At 37.1% G+C, this 19,409-nt stretch overlaps 1 protein-coding gene across 8 annotated transcripts in view; it reads left to right on the forward strand.

Annotated features, from left to right (window-relative positions):
- LOC6502589 (rho GTPase-activating protein 26) overlaps positions 1–19,409 on the forward strand; it is a 323,527-nt gene that overhangs the window by 22,000 nt on the left and 282,118 nt on the right. The gene's annotated exons all lie outside the window — the stretch shown is intronic.

Genomic DNA, 19,409 nt, shown 5'->3' on the forward strand with positions numbered 1-19,409 from the left:
ATCGTGCGACTAAATACTATAGCTGTCATATAACTGAATGATCGGATGTGGCACAGCCTTGCTAATTTACAGATTCTTCGGGCCGTTTACAAAATTTTTATTAGAAAATTGGTTTGATGGTGAGTTCTCACAAGGATCAGTCAACCATATACGATCCGATATGCATATATACATAATAATATAATATAAGCTGCTACCACAATGCAAGGGTATGTCAACTTCGGGTCCGCCCGAAGTTATCTTTCCTTTCTGGTTTTTAAATAGTTTTCGTAAAGAAAGTTATAATGCATTGATATTCAATATTTTTAATATCGATGCATAAAATTATAAATAATTTAATATAATTTTTTTTTTCCTGCATGCAAAATTTCACCTGCTTTATAACCTTTTTATGCTCCCCTGAACCAAAGTCCAGGAAAAACATAGGTATATGGCATAGACATGGCTATCTAGAACTTATTCCATTATGAAAAAAATTTCTTGCAGTTTCAGCAGGTTCAGTAAAACATTACAGATTTTATAGATAGCCATGATTTTTCGAAAATATGAGATTAAACTCCTTTTTAATTGAAAAAAATCTTGTTTAACTAACTATAATAAATTCAATAAAATTATTTCGAGTTTTTCTTAAAATCCAAAATTAAAACATGGTATGATCTACTGATTTTAATAAGAAAAAAAATCTTCCATAGGAAAATGTGGAGATTTTAATTTTGGATGAGTATTCCAAAGATATGGTAACTGCTAGATGCCATTTTTTAATTTTAATTGGTGCACATACATTTCAAAAATTATTTTCACTAAAACAATAATGGTCAACCCAATTACATGGGCTACATAATTCAATATATGGTAAATTTTGATCAAATTCTTCTCTTAGGTGTACCGCGGAAACTGTGGGTGATGGAACCTATGTTTGTTCTGGACTTTGGTTCAGGGGAGCCTAAAGGGTATAGAGCAGATGAAATTATGCGTGGAGATTTTTTGAGTTGGCCTGTGTAATTTAAAAAATTCTAAAACAACATAAAAAGTGTGAATAAAACTGACATAAAAAAAACTACCAAAAATGTTTAAATTAAACAAAAAGAATTATTAAGATCAATTAATTAATAACGTTTTAACATTGATTGCAGACAAATTTTCCATCAAGTTTCGGGTTTGAAATGGTTTTTGAAAAAGTAACTAGTTTTTTTTTAATATTCTGAAAACAAAAAGTCATCAAAATTTGTATTTGCACCAATTACACAGTGTTACAAAAATTACAAAAGTGAATGAACTTTTGAAGTGAAATAGTAGGAATTGTTTATTGGGTCGAGTATATCACAAAACCATGTTTGAAATATTTGTAACACCCTCAAAATCTTGATTTATGGTTAAAAAACCGTTTTTCGGGACTTCTTTGCGCTTAAAAATTCGTGGACGCGTTTTTTTCAACCGATTTCAAAATTTTCGGTGTTTTTTAATAGTTAAATGTTGTAGCTTTTGAAAAAAAAATATATCTTTGATTTTGTTAAACAAAAAGGACAAGATTTTTACACCTGAAACTGAAGTTTTCGACATTTATTCGTGTTTTTCGGATTTTGACGCCAGTTTTTCGGTACAATTTACAAAAATTTTGTCATTTTTGCCACATATCAATGTTGTCTCATTAATTCTGAATAAAACGAGAGAAATTTCATCAAAAAATAATGAAAATTGGTGAAGTTATAACGCTTTTCCCAAAAAAAGTCAATTCAACCTAGCGAGCACTTCAGTTTCAGGTGCAAAAATTTTGTCTCTTTTGTTTAACAAAATCAAAGATATATTTTTTTTTCAAAAGCTACAACATTTAACTATTGAAAAACACCGAAAATTTTGAAATCGGTTGAAAAAAACGCGTCCAGGAATTTTTAAGCGCAAAGAAGTCCCGAAAAACGGTTTTTTAACCATAAATCATGATTTTGAGGGTGTTACAAATATTTCAAACATGGTTTTGTGATATACTCGACCCAATAAACAATTCCTACATTGTCATTTCAAAAGTTAAAAATCACTGTTACACTGTGTTATAGAACTTGTCAAGACCTATTAAATTCACTATTGTAAAAATAAACAACAGTCTTACCATGTCGGGTTCGACTATCGAGTTGAAACTTTGCGCACACCCTTCTATCCTTTGCAGGCAGTATATAAGTCGGAACGGCCAGGATCGGTCGACTATATCCTATAGCTGCCATATAACTGATTGATCAGAAATGCCATACCTTTGGTGTTTTTTAAGTTATAGGGTTGGGACTTTCCACACATGTTATATTTGGCCAAAATATCTTATGTACATTTCATAAGGATCCGCCGACTATATCCTATATCTGTCATAAAACGATCGGAATTAGCATAACTTTGTTGTTTTTTAAGTTAGAAGGATGGGACTTGGTACAGATTCCATTTTTGAAAAAATAATCTGAATAGCCGAATTTCATCAGGACTATATCCTATAGCGGCCATATGACTGAACGATCGGAAATGGCACAACCTTAACTGCAAGGGTATATCAAGGGTATCGGCTCCGCCCGAAGTTAGCTTTGCTTTCTGAGAGACTAGTTTGCGTAAAAACAGACAGACAGACGGACATGTTTATATCGATTTAGGAGGTGATTCTTATCAAGAATATATATACTTTACAGGGTCGAAGATGTCTCCATTACTGCGTTGCACACTTTTGACCAAAATTATAATACCCTCTACAAAAGTATATTAAAAATCTTCCATAGGAAAATGTTTGGGAAAAAAATCAAAGAAGACCAAAAACTAATTTAGAAAATCGGAGATTTCAACTTTGGATGAGTATTCCAAAGATATGGTAACTTCTATATACCATTTTTTAATTTTAGTTGGTGCACATACATTTCAAAAATAATATGTACTAGAAACAATGATGGTCATCGCCATTACACGGCATACATAATTCAATATATGGTAAAATTTGATCAATTTTTTTTCCTAGGTGTACCGCGGAAACTGTGGGTGATAGAATCTCTGTTTGTTTTGGACTTTGCTTCAGGGGAGCTTAAAGGTTATGGGGCAGGTGAAATTATGCGTCGAGATTTCCGATCGTTTAGATAAATCTATCCGATCGTTCAGCGTCTATAGTATATAGTCGGCCGATCCTTGTGAAATTTGGCAAAATTTAGCTTTGTTAGCTAACGAAGTTAGCTTTGCTTTCTGAGAGACTAGTTTGCGTAAAAACAGACAGACAGACGGACATGTTTATATCGATTTAGGAGGTGATTCTTATCAAGAATATATATACTTTACAGGGGAGATGTCTCCATTACTGCGTTGCACACTTTTGACCAAAATTATAATACCCTCTACAAGAGTATATTAAAAATCTTCCATAGGAAAATGTTTGGGAAAAAAATCAAAAAAAGACCAAAAACTAATTTAGAAAATCGGAGATTTCAACTTTGGATGAGTATTCCAAAGATATGGTAACTTCTATATACCATTTTTTTAATTTTAGTTGGTGCACATACATTTCAAAAATAATATGTACTAGAAACAATGATGGTCATCGCCATTACACGGCATACATAATTCAATATATGGTAAAATTTGATCAATTTTTTTTCCTAGGTGTACCGCGGAAACTGTGGGTGATAGAATCTCTGTTTGTTTTGGACTTTGGTTCAGGGGAGCTTAAAGGTTATGGGGCAGGTGAAATTATGCGTCGAGATTTCCGATCGGTCAGATAAATCTATCCGATCGTTCAGCGTCTATAGTATATAGTCGGCCGATCCTTGTGAAATTTGGCAAATCGGATTATTTTGCCCAAAATAGAATCTGTACCAAATCCCATTTCTAACTTAAAAAACACAAAAGTTTTGTCAATTCCGATCGTAAAATGACAGCTATAGGATATAGTCGGCCGATCCTTATGAAACTTTTCTGAACCAGTTGAACATGCAAGAGATTTGTTTTGAACATGAAAACAGTTCTATTTACCCATGTCTTTTTGAAAATATGAGATGAACTTAAAAAAAAAAATAAAAAAAAAATGTTTCCTAGCGAGAAAAATACTTAAAATGTAAAAGTGAAAAAAAGAAATCGATTCGAAGAAATAATCGGGTTTTTCATAAAACCTAAAAAAAATACACAAACCTCTGCACGCTGATAACGCCAATTTTGGGCTTTCTTACCGATGCAATAAAAATATTGGTCTATAAAATTCAAAGCTACAGAATTTTCTGTTCGTAAAGACGTCAACACGTCTCAAGTGGAGTCGATTCGATGTTAACATTTGTTAAGAGGAGCCCCGTAAATATTCGTGATACTCCAATGAGTTCCGTTTTAAAACTGTTTTTATTTCACACACTTCTCTTACAAGAAAGATACATGAAAATCTTAAATCTATTTAAAACTACTTATCAACGGACTGCTCGCTGACATGCTATGTGACCCTTTCTTAAGTGCCTCAAGTGCACCACATAAACATTTGGTTAGACTGCAGGAGATCGTCTTTCAAACCATGCTGTTAATCACTTATTCACATGGGTCCGATCTCCTACATTCTATGTTTGGAATTCTTATCGTGTTCAATGCTTGAACAACATTTTTTATTTAAGCCAATTGTTTCTGTGCGACAAATAAAAATGGCTGGACAAATTACAACATTGATCGATATCGAAAACGAAAGATTCAAGCAACCATAAAGTAACTACTATTACTATTTCTACTATAACTTACTACTATAGTAGTTTTCACATATACTACTATGTTAGCTTCAAAAAAGTTGTCTTTATGAGACTGTTGGAAAACCGGTACACTTCAATTCTCCCTGGAGCGGGGTGATGGTGCCAATTCGTCTGATATGAAGTTGTTTGTGATGTCCTTGTGACTCTGGACCCAAATGAGGCTTATGTCATACTGGTATGCCATCTCGTGGAGAGATGGTCTGCACTATAAGATTGTTTTTGAGTTACTGGTGACCGAGCTGAATATGTTGACTCATCTTTGTGTGTAGTTGTATATGTTTCGGTTTTTAGTGCTTCCCTTATAGATATGACTTTAGCTTGAAACAGGCTGCACTGATTGGGTAGTCTGAAAGAGGCTCTGATGCCTAGTTGTTCGGAGTATATTCCTCCAACTAATCGATTTTTTAGTTTGGAGCTATCAGTATAGAAGCTTAGTGCGTTCTTTGGGCGTGGAATTTTGTTTCCCCATTCCTTTTTATTAGGAATGACGGCCTGGAAAGGTGTTTATGGATACTACCTGGGAGTGCAGTAGTCTTTACTGGTGGGAATGAGTAGGTCGTTTATTAAAATTGTGGAGTGGCCCTTGTTTTAAGGACGCTCTTTTTGAGGACTGGTCACTATACCCGAACTCCTTGCAGTAGTATGGGTCTGACAATGGTGGTGTAGATTCAGCTTACAATATAGGGAGACATGCCCCAATTAAGTCGCTTTTTTTATGTGAAAAGGGCTACAACAGCCTGTTTTGATCTATCCTCAATTTTGGAGTTCTAGATTAGTTTTCTTTCCAAAATTAGCCCCTGGTATTTGGCGCTGTTTAGTCTTAGGGTAACGAGGGGCGTATGTCCTGCTTAAAAAAAGTAACTTTGTTTTCTGCCCATACTCCAGGCCATTTATGCTTGTCCATTCGGCTAGGGTTTGCCATTTTTCGCTCATAAGATTGCAGAGCGTCTGTGGGTATTTGCCTGTGAACAGGATTGCGACGTCGTCCGCGTATGCGTCTATCATGCAGCCTCCCTCTTCCATCTTGCATAGAATCGAATTGACAGCTATGTTCCATAGGAGAGGGGAGAGGATTCCTCCCTGCTTCTACTGACGGCCCTTGTTAAGAAAGATGTGCCTAGTGAGGACGTCACTGTACTGTAAGTTAGCAGCTGATTAATGAGTCCCACCAGGTGGTCATTTACTCCAAGAGTCCTCAGGTTGCTGATTATGGTTTTCGGGGGAACGTTATTGAAGGCTCCTTCTATGTCCAGAAAGGCTACCGGGGGAGAAGAGGCTTCCGGGGTGCAACCTGGAAAATTGTATGCTTGAAAGTATTCTTGCCCCAGAATACACACAGCACAGTCTGGTGGTTTTGATGCAATGGTGTTTGAGAGGATTTGTTATTACTTTGTGTAGTCCTCACAATTAAGGTTTGCCTATGTCTCTTGCGTTGCCTTTAAATGTTCTTTATTGAATAATTAATTTATTCTTATATCTAGAGCATTTATTCAGCTAAATAATGCGCAGTTGCGCCGGCACAGACGTTGCCGGCTGCGCCGTCGTCCTTATATATTTTACATGTAAAGAATTAGTTTATGCAAGTGCATTCATGTGTATGTTAGTTGGAAGATGTAATGCATCCATATCGCTGTCGCGTATGCTGGATATGCCGACAAAGCATATAGTGATTCACACTGGAATTCTTGTGTAATTAAATTTCTACACATTATATTTAGGAACAATTATATGACCTATTTACGTATATATATGTATGTATACATTTACAGTACATATTCGATAAAATGCATGCTACAATGAATTTCCTGCGATTCGCAATAATAAAGGTGGGTTCATCTCTCTTATTGCACAGGAAAAGGTTTGACCTGAGAATAAAATTGAAAAGAGTCTCACCGCGGTCGTTTGTGAGTGATGACTGTTGGAGTCACATCCTATAATGAGGACTATGTTGCTCCTTTCGCTGTCCTGTGCTAATTTTCTACTAGCTCGTCTGGGGGTTCCGCCCTATAGGACGGCAGTACCCGGATTGGAGTCGTTTGGGACTCCACTGTAGCTGCGAGTTGTCTGAGCCGCTCATATTATGGAGCGGTAATTAAAACCCTTTTTAGCTAAGATGCAGGTATGTACTAGTAGCTTGTACTCCCTGGTCGCTAGTCCAGAAACCCTACCTCCTGATAACCATGGTTCCTGGACTGGGACTATGTCGGCTCCGTACTCGGCCAGATGGAACAGAAACGCAACTAAGGCTGCCTTACAGATCTATCTGTAGAATCCGTAAGGACATCTTACAGCTTCCCCTCCACCGTTGTGATCTCTGTCTCTTTGTACCGAAGATGTATCCGTCGATGACCCGACTCGCAGCCATCCTTCGCAGCAACGACGCATCGGTGCTGTAGTCGTCCTCGATTTCTGAGGTCTCTAACTCTGGTTTGCTCCATCGCTCGAGTCCGATTTGTAAACCTGTATGATTACGGAGCTAAAGCCGAACTCCGCATGAGCTGCCTCTATGGGAGCTAAACTTTCCTCATTAATGATTAAGACCAGCTTTGCGGGCCTCTCATCATCGCAGGCTATCACTTTTGCGCTGCCTTAGAACCACACCGCGTCTTTGCAGACTGGGGAGGGGGGGGCCTGGTTCCTTGGCCAGAAGCTCAAAGCATTTTGCTAGTGCTGCCTCCACCCATCTCCACTTTTCCCTTGGGACTTTGCCGCCGGGGTTGCCCCTGTCGATAACGCCGAGCAGGATTTGGCTTTTCGCAAGGACCGCTTTGGCTGTATACGCAACCGTTTTGCCATTATTCCTCATGGGATCTCTCCCTTTTGGGATGTGGTTTAGGCTCCTGGTGAGCTGGTGGTTTCGGCGTTTTGCCACTCTGCGAAAGTTTTTTCCGATTTGGCCCTTCCGTGGCTTCCGTGTACTTGTTTTTGCCAAGTTTGATAGCCGCTTTAGGTTCGCTAGTCGTTTCCGAACCTGCAGGAGGCATCAAGGCACTTGGGCAGGGTAGTGGGTGGATTGCCATTGGCCTAGCCGAGTTTGGGGCCGGGTCGGCCCGGACCCTCGTCATTACCAGTCTTAAAGGTTTTTTTTGGAGTTCCATGGTGTGGTACCACGAGTTGAGGAGAAGGGACGGTTTACCCGGGCAGAGATCCGCGACGCCCGGGTAAGGCTTCTTAAAAACGGGGCTTACCAGGTACCCTGAGCCCCCCGTTTGACACTGGGCCGAATTTGTATACCGGGCCCAGCCAGTTCGACCCTCGGCACCGGTCGAGTGACACCTTAGTCCAGCCCGTTGTGAGTTTTGGGATGGGAGGTGGGTAGGTATTGTGGTGTAGCAGAGGGGAAGTGTGTGAGACCAGTTCGGTAAACCGCCATATATATACATCTATACCAATTTTAACGAGACTGACAACTCTCGTCTCGCGACCCTTAATGCCCATCACTGGGTGCAATGTATTTATGAAGGTCGTATAATTGTATTAACCAGCATATTTCTATAGCGCCTGTTAAGATGGCTAGTTAGAACAAGAAAGGAAAGCTAACTTCGGGCGGAGCCGAAGTTGATATACCCTTGCAGTTAAGGAGCACTTTCCGATCGTTCAGTTAAATTTGACAGATCGGATTATATGGCCCAAAATGGAATCCGAAGAAAGTCCCATCATTCTAGCTTAAAAAACACCAACGTTATGCCAATTCCGATCGTTCAGTTATATGGCAGCTATAGGAAATAGTCGGCCGATCCTTATGAAATTCGACAAATCGGATTATTTTAAAATAGAATCTGTACCAAATCCCATCTTTCTAACTTAAAAAACACCAAAGTTATGCCAATTTCGATCGTTCTATGACAGATATAGGAAATAGTTTGCCGATCCTTATAACATTTTGTACATAAAATATTTTGGCCAAATATAACATTAGTGGAAAGTCCCAACCCTCGAACTTAAAAAACACCAAAGTTATGGCATTTCCGATCAATCAGTTATATGGCAGCTATAGGATATAGTTGACCAATCCCGGCCGTTCCAACTTATATACTGCCTGCAAACAAAAGAAGGATGCATGCAAAGCAGAGCTTGCAAATAACTGTAAACCGTTTTTTACATTTAGTTTTATATCAGAACTTTACCGAAAAAAAAAAACAAAGTATGCTTGCTCTCTCTCAGAGAGTAAACCCTTTGATTTGAATAATTTACGTTTTTGGTTAAGCTTTAAGAGATGAGTTAAATTTTATTGGGTGTGTCAAAAATAACTCTCAAAGAGCAAATCACTTGAACAAATAAACAAATTAAAAAGCATTTTAAACTGCCTTTTGTATTTTGACTCAAAAACAACCAATATTGCTTTTACTCAACTTTTAAATATATTCCCAAATAAAAATACTTGTGGATAGCCGAGAGGCAATGTTTCCACCTAGGAAATAAAAGTGTTGGAATCCAACTAAAAATTGACCCAAAGAACTTCGCTTAATGAACTTGGGTTGCCGGTACAGCTAGCACCGCCTGTGCGAGAACACTTATGATGTTGCAATGTAGAGGTAAACGCTTGTGAGTGAACAAAAATGTTTCTTAAGGTAGTAGACCAATGTGACGGCCCAAAATTTGGACGTTTTTATACCCTTGCAGAGGGTATTATAATTTTGGTCAAAAGTGTGCAACGCAGTGAAGGAGACATCTCCGACCCTATAAAGTATATATATTCTTGATCAGGATCACCTCCTGAGTCGATATGAGCATGTCCGTCTGTCCGTCTGTCCGTCTGTCTGTTTCTACGCAAACTAGTCTCTCAGTTTTAAAGCTATCGAGTTGAAACTTTGCACACACCCTTCTTTCCTTTGCAGGCAGTATATAAGTCGGAACGGCCGGGATCGGTCGACTATATCCTATAGCTGCCATATAACTGATTGATCGGAAATGCCATAACTTTGGTGTTTTTTAAGTTAGAGGGTTGGGAGTTTCTACACATGTTATATTTGACCAAAATATCTTATGTACAAAATTTCGTAAGGATCGGCCGACTATATCCTATAGCTGTCATAGAACGATCGAAATTGGCATAACTTTGGTGTTTTTTAAGTTAGAAAGATGGGATTTGGTACAGATTCTATTTTGGGGAAAACAATCTGATCTGCCAATTTTCATAAGGATCGGCCGACTATAAACGATCCGCTATATATCTAATAAAATAAGATGGGTGGCGCCACCTAGCGGACTGCGACTGAACTGCAAGGGTATATCAACTTCGGCTCCGCCCGAAGTTAGCTTTCCTTTCTTGTTTTGAAATTTTTTTTAACAAGAAAATAAAATGCAATCGTCTTGTTACTTTTACATGTTTATTTAAATAATTTCTAGGGTACAAAAAAATTTAGTTGACTCAATTATACTTTAAATTATTAACAGTATTTTCTGTTGAAGCAGAGGTCACGAAAGAATGGTGAGCTGTTTCGGGGAAGCACAGCCTTCCGTAGTCATCAGAAATTACAAAATCAAAGAAATTATTATTATGTAGACCCTATTCTAATGAACTAACCAATAATATACATAGAAAGGGAGAAATTTTTCAAAAGTGTTGGAGTTTTGAAAAAAAGGTACTCAAAATCGAATTTTTTCCGTTGATAAAATGTTTAAAAAAATCAATTTATTTTTTGAAATTTAAATGTTTTTAAGGTTAGGTATTTAGATATGTGTATGTAGAATAACTGTTTAAATTTCAAGCCAAATCGGTTAAATAGTTTTGTGTCAGTGCTTTCCCGAAATTTCAAAAACCTGGTTTCGAGAAAAACGCGTTCACCGTTTCGACACGCTTTCATACTCACTACGGCGCGCTCTCTTGTTTTGCCAATAACTTTGAAAATATTCTAAATTTCGGTCTGAAAATTTAAGAGCATGTTTTTGAAATGTGGTTATTTCAAAAAATGTAGAAAAAAAAATTCGATGATTTGAACCCATCACATTGGTCTACTACCTTAATAAAAATACCACTTGAAACGAAATAAAGTTTTGAAAAATCACAAAGAGCAAAGGAACAACACGACGAATTAAAGTGAAAAATCAAATTGACAAATATCCAAAAAACTTTTATTTTTAAAATCTCAGGCAAAAGAAATAAGAAAAAATAACCTGATCAAATTTTAACAATTTTAACAACAATTATTTTTTAACACGTAGAAACGGTTAGCTGTTATTTGCAAGCTCTGGTGAAAAGTTTCAAGTCGATAGCTTTAAAACTGAGAGACTAGTTTGCGTAGAAACTCACAGATGGACATGCTTATATCGACTCGGGAGGTGATTCTGATCAAGAATATATATACTCTATGGGGTCGGAGATGTCTTCATAAGGATTAGCCGACTATAGAACGATCGGAATTGACATAACTTTGGTGTAACTTAGGTTAGAGAGATAGGACTTAGTACAGATTTACAGATCTATTTTGAACAAAATAATGCGGTTTGCCAAATTTCATAGGGATCGGCCGACTATATCCTATAGCTGCCATATAACTGAACGATCGGAATTGGCATAACTTTGCTGTTTTTAAGTTAGAAAGATGGGATTTTAGCTTACCTTTCTTGTTTTTATTTAAAATTTTCAAAATTTAATATTGAAATAAAACAATAAAATCAAGAATAAACCTTTTTTGGGTCCGTGAAGCCCATGTAACTTAGACCCTGTTTATAATTAGTGCGGCTGAATTAAATAAGTGAGACAAAAAGTTATGTTTTGCATTTATTGTGTTTTAAAATCTAAGTTTAGTGAATTTACTAAATTCAATAGACATAATTTAACCAAATTTGTATCTTTATTTTTAATTATTACGAAGAAAACATTCGAATTCGGGTCAAGATGTGTGTATTGCGATAAGCACTCAATTCGCATAAGTTCGGTTCCGTTACGTTTGCTACTGTATTACGACGCCACGCTAATCACTTTATTTACATGCGACAAACGGTAATGACTGGGAAATGCAACAATTTATGAAGAAGCTTAAGGTTTTAGAGGCATTGCCCAATTTTAAAGGTAAGCTTAAATGGGAAAAGCTCTTAACTTTATAATAGAGATGCTTTAATTACAAAATTGTATAGAATTTGATTTTGAAAAAAAAAAAACACTGCGTTATCTTGAAAATATAAGTATAGTACGCTGACGCTGTCTTCCGATGGTTCCTTTACTTGTTTTTATTCCTAAAGATACGATTTTTTGTGAAGTCTCCTATAACACTCACGCAGTTTATTTTTGCTTTAAAAATTTTCTAGACCCTCTCCGCCCCACAAATATAGCTCATTTCGGAAACGTTCATAAATGTTTTCAGTCGAGAAACTCTTTGTATACCCTTGCAGAGGGTATTATAATTTTGGTCAAAAGTGTGCAACGCAGTGAAGGAGGCATCTCCGACCCTATAAAGTATACATATTCTTGATCAGGATCACCTCCTGAATCGATATGAGCATGTCCGTCTGTCCGTCTGTCTGTTTCTACGCAAACTAGTCTCTCAGTTTTGGAGCTATCAAGTTGAAACTTTGCACACATCCTTTTTTTCCTTGCAGGTAGTACATAAGTCGGAACGGCCGGGATCGGTCGACTATATCCTATAGCTTCCTTATTACTGATTGATCGGAAATGCCATAACTTTGGTGTTTTTTAAGTTAGAGGGTTGGGACTTCCATACATGTTATATTTGAACAAGATATCCTATCTGCAATTTCATAAGGATCGGCGGACTATATCCCATAGCTGTCATAGAACGATCGGGATTGGCATAACTTAGTTGCTTTTTAGGTTAGAAAGATGGGACTTGGTACAGATTCTATTTTGGACAAATTGTATTTGCCAAATTTCATAGGGATCGGCCGACTGCCATATAACTGAACGATCGGAATTGGCATAACGTTGGTGTCTTTCTACATATTCCATTTTGGGCAATCTCATTTGTTCTGCCAAATTTCTGAAGGGTCGGCCGACTATATCCTAAAGCCGCCATATGACTGAACGATCGCAAATGGCACAACCTTAACTACAAGGGAATATCAACTTCGGCTCAGCCCGAAGTTAGCTTTCCTTTCGTGTTTTATCATACTTTTGGGAGTACATAAACTTATATTTTACTTCATTTTTTATTTTCAAAGACCGGGGTACATTTAAACGAAGGCGAAATAAAATAAAAAAACGAGGACAGCCTCTATGGAATTCCACGAAATTAAATTAGCCAAATGTGTTCTTATCAAGAAGGTAGGTGAATAGTTGAACAGTTTAATGTAAGAGCTCTATTAATTCATTTTTTTTATAATTCGTAGCTTGCATCCGATACTGTTGCGGTTCCCAAAATATGTGCAGTAGGGTCATTTAAAAATTTAAAAAGAGACATTGTTAATTTTTTATAAAAAATATTTCTTTTTTATTAACTACCCAATGTCTCATGAAATTTATTATATGATCTTAAACCAACAAAATGTATTTCCTATTAAAAAAAAAAGAAGTTGATTTTAAATTGAATTGAGCTGCATTTTCTTTTAGAAGTGGCAGGAATTCGAAACCTCGAAAGCGAGTGGAAAGTTGGGAGCCGCATGTTCAACAGTGCAAAGTCATATCTCAAAGTCAAAGCTCTTTGAAACTTGCTCGGAAAGTTTTTTAAGCTTCAATTGCAGTTATTTTAAATAGTTTTAGAAGTTACTACACAAATTTACCCTGAAATTCAACATTTTAAATTTTTTTTATAAAACAAGTGTTTATTATTAAAATAAACGAAGTATGTTCAGTAACGCTTAGCTTAACTAAATCAGATTTTTCGTGAACTTGACTTAGCTAGACTCATTTGCTTTGTAAACTTGACGATTTCCTTCTGATCCTAAGGACATCCCGGTGAATGGGCTTGAGCCAGTTGCTCCTTTAACTTTGCCATATTTTCCTCAGCCTCATGCTTGGCTTGAGTCGTGCCTATTTAAGAGCTTTAATTTTCTGGCAACCAGAGTCCTCCGAACCCTATGCATCCGTTCATCGTTCTTTTCCTTGCAGGTAGTACATAAGTCGGAACGGTCGACTATATCCTATAGCCACCATATAACTGATTGATCGGTAATGCCATAACTTTGGTGTTTTTTCTCTTCTCTTTCTCTTCTCTTCTTCACTTAACTCAGTATTTTTATACCCTGCAGAGGGAATTATAATTTTGGTCAAAAGTGTGCAACGCAGTGAAGGAGACATCTCCGACCCTATAAAGTATATATATTCTTGATCAGGATTACTAGGACTTTTCACACACCCTTCTTTCCTTTGCAGGCAGTTTGAACGGCCGGGATCGGTCGACTATATCCTATAGCTGCCATATAACTGATTGATCGGAAATGCCATAACTTTGATGTTTTTTAAGTTCGAGGGTTGGGACTTTCCACTCATGTTATATTTGGCCAAAATATCTTATGTAACAAATTTCATAAGGATCGGCCGACTATATCCTATAGCTGTCATAGAACGGTCGGAATTGGCATAACTTTGGTGCTTTTTAAGTTAGAAAGATGGGACTTGGTACAGATTACTCTTTGGGCAAAATGATTTAATATGCCAAATTTCATAAGAATCGGCCGACTATATACGATCCGCTATATATCTAATAATATAAGATGCGTGGCGCCGCCTAGCGGACTGCGACTCAACTGCAAGGGTATATCAACTTCGGCTTTCCTTTCTTGTTATTTATGCAATGTGCAGCAGCTTTTTCACCCCCCGCATAATTTTTCTAAAAACTGTCCGAATTGGATAAATTTTATTTTCTAGATATTTTACATACAAATATAAAATATGTACAATTTTTTTGGGAATAAGATTAATATACCAATGTATGTATAATACTCTTAAAAAAGATATTATTGGACGTATGCTGTTATCGTAGTATATATGATATTAATTTTTGTATTATGTTTTGAGATACATTTTTGACATTCAACATAGAATATGTCATAATCTTAGATATTTATTATTTTGAATTTAGTAGTTTTTTGTGTTATCATCGTCATCTTCATATTCTATGAACTGATCCCTTTTATAATTTTTTTGGAATAATATTATTATACGAATGTATTTATAATATTCTTCAATATATTATATTATTATACAAATGCAGTTGTTGTTGTAGATGTTAATTTTTTTGGTTGCTTACTTTAAATTGATACTTCCAGTCACTAGTTTTACGTACTGTGATAAATGCTTGACATTTAACATTGAGTGTAGCATAATTTTACCCAAGTTTCTTTTAATTTTACAATCTACTAGATTTTTAGTAGTATCATTGTCGTCTCCATATTCCATGAGCTGATCAAAATCTCTTTCAGACTTTTCTAAAATATGTAAATAATTTTTAAATTGTTCAAACGATATGTATCGCATATTGGGACATTGTTGGCTTATCAATCGGTGATATTTACAGCGGCGATCATACATCCAACGCCGTGGAGCTAGCAAGTGTATCTGAGTATACTCTACATTCTCTTCAAGGTATTTAGGTTCATTGTATGAGGTTATTAGTAAACTGCTGTAAAATAATCCATCCTGAACAAGTTGTTTTAGCTTTGGAAGATGACTAAATACGTTCAAAATTTGGCTAAAAGTGCCTATATTGTGGCGTTCCAATGTTTTAAACTTGCTTAACATTGTTGGAGACATATAACCAAATCGAATATTTTTTAAGATTACATGTGTGCTTGAGCGACGACATGGCCACAAATGATTTAGCCAGAGTAAAGCACTGTATAATATCTGAAACGACACAAAAAATGTTTGCTTTAATTGAAAAGAAAACAAAAATGGAAGGTTATAAAACCCTTTGCAAGAGAATAAAAACATCTGGAATTGGAAAAAAATTACTAAGCTTATTCGCTATAACATTTCTCATAATAAGAACCGTAAACTTCATTATACCAATAAGGTTAACATGGAGATGGAATAATATTTTTTATTTATTTATTGAATGTAACAATTATCAATATTATTTTAAATTAATTATAATTAAGAGTAAGGCTAAATTATTCTGAGATATAATCAAAATACATTTAATTAAATCTAGGGATAATGCAGGGGAAAATTAATGGGACAATAGGTTATAATTTTATAGATAACGCCAAAAGGATCATGATATTCGATTTCGGAATACTACTGTTAAAACAAATGTATTTCCTATTGTATTAATTTTTTTATTTTTTTTTCTCTTGCACAATAAGTTTGACAAGTTTTAAGCCTTTTAGGAAAAGAAAAAAAATTTTAAGAGGAGAAAAAAAAAATTTTAATATTTTTTCTCTTTTTTTTAAATCATCTAGTCACTACAGGCCTAGCGAATCCATTTATTTGTTTAAAAAAATTCAGCTTGTTGATTCCTACGGAGGGGGGTGAGGATTACCCTACAGCTCCCTTTACTTTAGTTCCCACCCAGTCGTGTCTGGCGCTCGCCAAACGGGCATCCCGCGGTCGGAAATGAAGTGCGCGGCGCACACCCATCTGCGGAAAACCATCATTCCGATTTACATTGGCGTGGTCGCTTTTCTCACCCAGCGGAGCGAGTATCAATATGCTTGGCGCTCGGAAAAAGAAGGTACTTCTCCCCTACGCGCAAGTTTACCGGCTAGGGGAGATTGGCGCGAAATCTCACCCAGGGAAATTCTGGTTGAAAAAAAATGTCCCTTGCATTTTGCGTTGCTTTTGGTTTTTGTTTTTGTTTTTCCCAACCATGCCCATTGATTTTTTTCTAAATTCGAAATGCGTTGTTTGTCATATTTATTTATTATTCATTATATTTATTATTTATTAATCTTATTTATCTTTAACTTAACTTAAAAAGCTATAAATAAAACTGAAAAGATAAAAAAAGAAATAACAAAAAGCTGAAAATAAATTAAAAAGAAAAACAAATTGTTGAAGATTTCTACAAATGAAGATATTAAGACGATCAGACTTTCTAGTACAGCCAGAACTGAAAATATTTTTTTAATGAAATAATGTTTATTTATCATTATTGACATAATAAAATGAGAATAATTGAATGAACACAGCAGTAAACTTACCATTTCACAATAATAATACGCACAATGCGACGTACTATGAACAACCCAATGTGACGGTTTCATTTGCAAAAATCTTAATTTTTTTTTTGTCTTTTTAATTTATTTTCAGGTTTTTGTTATTTCTTTTTTTATCTTTTCAGTTTTATTTATAGCTTTTTAAGTTAAGTTAAAGATAAATAAGATTAATAAATAATAAATATAATGAATAATAAATAAATATGACAAACAACGCATTTCGAATTTAGTAAAAATTAATGGGCATGGTTGGGAACAACAAAAAAAAAAACCAAAAGCAAAGCAAAATACAAGGGAAATTTTTTTCAACCAGAATTTCCCTGGGTAAGATTTCGCGCCGATCTCCCCTAGCCGGTAAGCTTGCGCCTAGGGGAGAAGTTCTTTCTTTTTCCGAGCGCCAAGCATATTGACACTCGCTCCGCTGGGTGAGAAAAGCGGCCACGCCAATGTAAATCGGAATGATGGTTTTCCGCAGATGGAAGTGCGCCGCGCACTTAAATTCCGACCACGGGATTCCCGCTTAGCGAGCGCCAGGCACGACTGGGTTGCTCTCACGGAGGGGGGCGAGGGGTTATCCGACAGCTCCCTTTCTTACTGTTTCGTTGGTTTTTTGAGTTTAATGCAAGATCTAATTGAATAAAACCTTGGATATAATTTTGTTTTATTTTAGAACTTTTCGTTTTTTTTATATTATTTTTCACTATTTCTACAACTTTTTGTGTAGAGAAAAAAAATATATTTTTGTCCGGAATGTCTTAGAAGCTTTTGAGGGTGGGTTTTCTTCTCAGTTTCTTTTTTTTCCACTTATATGTTTATTTTATTTATTCTATTTTCGACTACTTTTTCCAGTAGCCGAATTTTGCACTTGTATTTACTTTATTTTTATCCCGTTTCTATTTACGTAATTTTCGAATTGGGTGCGGGGTTTTGTCATGTTTGGCCGCCAGTTAATAATATTTAATTATTTGTAAATAATTTTTTTATCACGTTCGGGCGCCAGTTATTTGTGTGTGGGTTTTACAAATAATATTTATTAAACATTTGTTTCGCACAGTCCCGTTACGGTTAGTATTACTGACAAAGATAGAATCAAATATAACGCGAGCTAAGGCTGCGGAGTTCTACTTAAGACTAAACTAAAATACTACCGGGCTGTACTTCGAAGCCTTCGTTGGGCTGCGGCGCAGTTGCCCAGTTGCAGTGTCCCTCTTTCGTTACGCGTGCGGGCCACCGGATTCGGTGTGCAATTTATCACTTTTCCTAAATGCTGCCTGCGCGTGTTAACTCCACCCTCCTTTAAATGGTCGTCGTCCCACTCGTTCTACATCGTCGTCGGCCCTCGATTTCTGGCGGCGATTGGCCTTCAGGTGATATTTGCCAATCCACAGGATTGCGCATAGTGAAAGGGCAGCCAGTAGAATAAGGTAAATGTTCCCGATGTGGTGTAGGTTACTTAGGCTAAGCTCATGGAGAAACGGGAGGCTGAGCCGGTTGTGGTGAGCAGTGACGTTTACTATTGTCATAGCCGACACAGCAGGTTTTTTCAGTGCGCTCCCCAGCTGGTTTATGAACCAGGTTCCGTTGAGCGCTAACTTGTACGCTACAGAGTACGCTAACAGGTATGTTCTGGATACCTTTTGTTCCCGGCCTTGGTCGTCAGTCACCGTTAAGTTGGCATCGTTGATGATGAGGGCTCCGTGGTCCACAATGGTGATTGGATCTAGATGACCTGGAAGCGTCGAGCAGTGCGCGGTGGCCCCAGAAACTATCTGTTGAGCACATGTGTTTTTTAGTTTCGTTTTTGAGTTCCTTGCAGAATGCGGCACCTACCGTTGTCTTGCAGTTACCGATATTGAGGTTCCGTGTTGGGCATTCGGCAACTAAATTTCCGCTCTTGAAGTTCAGGATTCTATTATGGCATTGCACCGGGTAGACTGTTATTCTCTTACATACGAGCTTAGGATTAGGAAATTTAATGAGAAAGTGCAGAATGTGAGAATTTTGAAAAACACTTATGCTAGATACTTCTAATATTTCTAACAAACTAATATTAATATAGTAGCCATTAGGGAAGCACTGGAATCCCCAGCACTAAGGGGCAATCGGGGTACAATATGCATCTTCTCAGATAGTCAGGCAGCCCTCAAGGCACTTGACGGATTCTCGTCCAACTCCAGGACAGTCAATGATTGTCGCAGATCTCTCAACGAGATGGCTGAACAGCACGAAATCTACCTCATTTGGGTTCCCGGTCACAGGGATCACGAGGGAAACTGCGCCGCAGATGAACTAGCTAGGGCAGGGACTACCAACCCTCTCCTACCGGAGAAAGAACTTGTAGGCATCCCCTTGGCTACTTGCAGGCTAAAGTGCAGTTAGTTTTTTGACCTGGCAGCAAATAGGAAACGGAGTAATCTCCAGACCTGTAGAACCTCACGTCTGATCTGGCCGACACGCTCTCAGAAAAGATCGGCGAGACTTATTGCTCTCACCAGACCAGACTGCAGCCTAGCGATTGGGGCAATTACTGGACACTGGCTGATAGGCGGTAGCACAAGGAGCCCTAGCGGCTCAAGTGGAAGCGGGGGGTCTTCTATGTCCCCCTAGCATCACCGCCCT

This window comes from Drosophila ananassae, chromosome XR (assembly GCF_017639315.1).
Source record: "Drosophila ananassae strain 14024-0371.13 chromosome XR, ASM1763931v2, whole genome shotgun sequence".
NCBI classification, from domain to species: domain Eukaryota; kingdom Metazoa; phylum Arthropoda; class Insecta; order Diptera; family Drosophilidae; genus Drosophila; species Drosophila ananassae.